The sequence below is a fragment of the Rhea americana genome, unplaced genomic scaffold, assembly GCF_003343005.1.
Source record: "Rhea americana isolate MKP2758 unplaced genomic scaffold, rheAme1 scaffold_21, whole genome shotgun sequence".
Taxonomy (NCBI): domain Eukaryota; kingdom Metazoa; phylum Chordata; class Aves; order Rheiformes; family Rheidae; genus Rhea; species Rhea americana.
In genome coordinates, this window is record NW_028186258.1 from 1263251 (window position 1) to 1268437 (window position 5187).

Consider the following 5187-nt stretch of genomic DNA (forward strand, 5'->3'; position numbering starts at 1 on the left):
CGGCGTAGGAAGCAAAGCATCCTCCTCTCCGGGCCGGCCGTGCCCTGGAGCTGCTCCATCCGGCCCCATCCCAAACCTCGTCTCCCCGGAGCTAAAGCGGAGCGGAAGGGCTCCGACGCGCCGGCTCCTCGGTGGTCCGAGCGGCCTGGCTGGAGGCACCGGCCTCCCGGAGGGAGTCTCGGCCCCCAAATCTGCCCCTGGGTGCTGGGACCCTTCTGCTTGTGCCCCTCCACCAGCGACGAGGGGAACCTCATTAATCCTGGTCAGTCATTTACCAAAAGCCATTTCGAGCTGGCTCTGCAGGCAGTTATCCAAGTGCAGGGGAGGTTTTCCCAGCAGGACCTTAATTCCCTCGGCAAATAAAGCCGGAGGGATGGAGAGCACAGCTTGTCTGCGAGGGGGTGCTCTGCTGGGGGAGACGGGATTCGGGGCCAGCTCCGGGCCCAGGTTGGGATCAAAGCAAAGCCAGTGGGACAAAGTCCTTCGGTGGATTCAGTTCCCTTCTCATCCCTCCAAATTCCCGGCAGCGCGTGCCTAGGTGCCCGTGCCGGGGTTCACGCTCGCTCTCGCTTTCGGCCGCTCTCTTGCTTTCACTCCATCCAGCAGGGAAAGTTGGGGACTTCTCGGCCAGCTCTGAGCTCCTGGTTTTCCTGGCTAAAGATTAATCTGGCTAAAGATTAATCACCTTTGCCAGCTGGCTGACCCGAAGGGAGCGCGGCAAGGCCGGGTGTCGGGGGAGGAGGTGGTGGCCGTACCGCCAGAGACCCCGTTCCCACGCGTCAGCACGGCCCGAGGCATCGGCAGGTCGCCCCGCGGGGGCTCTCCACCTGCGGCTGCGAACGAAAGTCGTATGTAATTTTATATTAATCACGGCTCCTGCGCGCTCTGATCTCTCTCTTCTCCCCCACCAAATGCAAAGCCCTTCTGGAGACTCCTTGCTGCATTAATCTGGTTTTCCCCTGGCTGTGCCGCATGCTGCGCGCCTCGCAGGCTGCTCCTGAAGCTTGCACGGATCGTCGCCCCCGGCGCGTGCACGCCCACCGCTGCCTGCCTTGTGCAGCATCTGTGTTAACCCTGGCTACGGGAGCTGGGGGCAGGCACAACTCGTTTTTGCAATAAATGGCCATTTTTAAACAGGAACTCCTCCCGGGGTGAAGAGTATTCGACCACAATGCAGGGTGCAGAAAATCTTTGCTTCAGGAGCTACTGGACCATCAAACTTGTCAGAATTTTGTCAAGACTACACCTTTCGGGTAACGACTTCTGCTGATCTGACAGCAAAGTGGATTTGGGGATCTTTGGATCCTTCCGGTGACTCTGGGCAAACGCCGGAGCAAGCAAAACACGGCACCTCGCTGCCTCACTTTCCCCATCTGCAAATTGGGTCACTTTTCTGCAGCGCTTGGGAGAGCACCCTCCTAAATACCTCCTCCCTGGGAGGGGTTGTCACGTCCTGACCAGCGCCAGCCACTTCCTCGTGCTTGCGGTGGCGAAAATACGTCGCTGAACAACAGCGCCCTGAAGCCGTTCAAACCCTGGGCTGCTCCCGACCTCGAACACCCCCACAGCCCTTGGCCTCCGCTCTGCCATTCCAAACCTCGGGTTTTTGGAGCAGGGGGGTCTAGCTGTGCCCAGCGAACGGGCTCGTTAGAGCTCTGGTTAGCGCAACGAGAACCCAGGCACGCCGTGCACAGCCGCTCGGGCTGAGAGCGCCTGGATGCTCGGCTTGAAAATCCCTTCTCCCGTGGAGGAAAGGGGCTTTTTCTCTCTCCTCTGTCCCAGGCATGGAAAGAAAAGGGCAGCTCTGCATTCCTGGGAAGCCCCTCGGCCAGGGCTGGGTCATCACATCCCTGACGCCGCAGGAGCGTGGTTCCTCCCGGGGCCTGAGGGACCCCACGGCCAGCCGCGGGGCGATGAAGGTGGCAGCGCTGGCAGGACCAGCCCCATCCTGGTCCCTCCGGGGCTTGCCCCTGCAGCGACGTTTGGGAGCTGCATTTCCACTGGCTGCAGCCTCCGCTGGAAAATGGCCAGCGTAGAGCTGGGGGGCACGTTTGGCAACCTGTACATCCCGGATGTGTTTTGCGCTGTGCCTGTGACTGTATTTTAACGCTGCAGCATTTCTACCCAACTCTGTCCCTCCTTTCCAGTTTCCTCTCTGCAAATGGTGCAGGATGCAGCGGAAGGTGTCTGTTGAGCTCCCCAGACCAAAGCTGCACCCAGGTATTTCTGGGCATGAACAACCACTGCATTTGGCCCTGCAGGAAGTCAGAGAAGACCCATGGGCTGCTGTGATCTGCGCCCAGCCTCGGGCTGCCCGCCGGAGCCACCCTGGCTGTGGGAGACATGTTGCTCTACACTTTGGCCCTGCAAAGTGCAATAGAGAATGTGACCTGGGATCAGCAAGTGCATGTGGGCACCGCAGCACAGACACGAGAAACGGATTTAATGGCACTGGGGTAATGACAGTGTGGACTGATACAGATGTCGTGCTGTGTGGGGTCCATAAAGGGAGCTCATGCTCACCTTCCTGCACACCAGGCTGCTCAGCGACTGCTCGAAATGCCCTGTTCCACTGGATGAGGAAACAAAACGACCAAGGCACGAGCGTCGGGCTGCAGTTTGCACTACTGGTGCCCGGTTTCTGTCTGGGAAGAGAAAACAAATCCAGAGGGCAGACGCCAGACGCCCTGTGCTTCGTTTCTTTTCCGTCAGAAGTAACCACTGTTGCAGTGACTCTGCATTTGAACAGCAAGCCGCATGCTATCTGCTGTCCCCCCCCCCCCCCCCGATGTGGCATCGTGCCTCATATTTGCTCAGGCTCTTGCAGTTTATACATGACCAATTGGCAGCCTGGCTTTATCTGTGTGTTTATTTGCCCTTTATGCCCCCGGGTGGGAGGGAGGCCAGGAGCAGGGCTGGCCGCCGAGACACGGCCTGTGCATGCCTAACCCGGCTCCTCTTCTCCGCTCCAAGGGCTAAGTCATCCCATGGCAGGTAAGCGGAGCCTTTTCACTGGTCTTTCAGGAGATATAAAGCCCTATTCAGGAGATCGTGCATAACTGGGATGTCAAGGCCATCACCCCCCACGCCTCCACCGTCCGAGCCCGGAGGAGCAGCTGGCACCAGGAGAGAGGCCAGCACGTAAGCTGAGTCCTTCCTTGGGCTCAGTGAAGGGGAGGTTTCCTTTCAGCTCTGGCTGCCCTTTCAACGGGGGTGTGCATTCACAGAAAAGTTAGTGCTATGAGAAAAGCAGTTTTCCATGTATGCAGAAAAGGCATGCGTTATGCAGCCAGGGCACCTGCTGTATCCCTGCTCTGTGCAGGGAAAAACTTTCCCAACCTTGCCAGCCCAGCGTGGTAAAGCACAGCAGGCATCACGCTTGCCCAGGGCAAGGGCTGGGATCTTCTCTCTTATGCCCAAAGGGCAAAAGCCCCTATAGCCGGTACCGCTGTAAAATGTGGACCCACGGTCACGGCCAGGCAATGTCACACACAGGAAAACAAGTGCACTGGTTGTGCATCGCCTTTCACGGTAGCAAAAGCCTGGGCACAGCTGTTTGCAGCATGATAAGGTGGATTACGAAACACACTGAAGTTGCTGAACAAAAGAGACCCGTTGGGCTTGTTTCAGCTCCTTTGCAGAGCCTGGGCTGGGGTGACAAGGGGAAGATGAATGGGAGCGGTGCCCTTGCCTCAGAGCAGCACTCGAGAGAGGGAGGCTGGGGCCATCCACCGCTCTGGGCTGGATGCTGTTTATGAGGATGCCTAGCCCCGAAACTGCCCCGCTGCCAGATGAACCACCCGTCCCCATCTCCACCGCAGGAGGGAGAAGGCAGCAGCCCTCCCACGGCAGCAGCCTGCCTCTCTGGAGCGTGGATGCAGGATGGGGTAGATGGATCTGGACTCCTGCCCTCCTGCCACACGTTTCTGTAATTAATTTTATACTCTGGGAGCAAACTTGTGTAACCTCGACTCTCGCTCCAGGCCCCACGAGGCCGGTAAATCCCACACAGCAGGACACGGAGGCTCTGGGGTTCCTCCGAGCAGAGTTGTCCCCTCCTGCTTCATACAGGCAACGTATACTTAATTTAAAGGAACGGGCATATTGCCGATTTCCCGGGATCCTTCCCCGGGGAGGGCTTCACGGGACACGGTGCCGTGCCGGAGCCGCGGGCGGGCCCAGCTCCAGCTCGCCGAGGGCTCAGCCCGGGGAAGGGCCCGGTGAGCTTCTCCGCACGCGGTTGGCTTCTCGCGGGGCAACGGCCGGCCGAGGCCGCTATTTCCTTCTTCCGCGGGCGGCTCTTTTGTATGCCGTAGGCAAAGCAGGCAGCAGGGTCGAAAGGTGGGGAGGAAGGGAGGGATTTGCCCAGAAACGTCCTCTCTCCCGGCTCTGTGGGCGCCGGGGCCGCGGGTTGCGTCAGCGCCCGGCTCCGGGCAGAGGCGCGAGCGGCCGAGCCCCCGCTGAGGCGCGGGCAGGGGAAAGTTGATACTGGAGGACATCTGGCGGACACGGGGCTTGTCACAGGCGCTTCCCGGCTGGAAGGACCCGCGAACTCGTCCCCAGCGGACCGTCCTTCCTCGTCTCGCGGCATCGCGCCGCTCCCGGCTGCCTCCCAGGGCCGGACGCGGCGCAGAGCCCGTCCCCGCCGGGACGCATGAGGCAGGCCACCCAGGACTGGCTCCCCGGGCCTGCGCCGCACTGCTCCTCGTTAGCGGCGCCGCGCTAATCGCCTGCGGGCTGCCCGGGCACCCGCAGCGCCCGCCCGGGAGGCAGCCGGCCGGCGGCCCTGAGGGCGCAGCGCAGGCGGGAGGAAGGGGAAGAAGGGCCGGCTGCCGAGCCTCGGCCGCCACCGGAGGAGCGGGAAGGAACGCAGCCCTCGCTCCCGTCCCCAGCCCCGTCCCACACACTATGGCTGGAAGGGCTGGGCTCAGCCCAAGCCGTAACTGGGAGCGGTGGGATTGCGGGGACTGGGAGCCAGCCCCGCTCCCCACAGAAGGGGGGGCAGGGGGACCCCACTGGGCACACCCCCCCCCACGCCACTCCCAATATGGCTGCCCAGCCTTCCCGCCACTCTCCGGCAGTGCGCACGCGTCATTTTACCCACTTGCGCATGCGCGCTACCTTTGCTGCCCTTCCGCCCCCCCCCTTACATGGCGGCCACTCTCCAGATGGCCGGTGGTCCTAGCG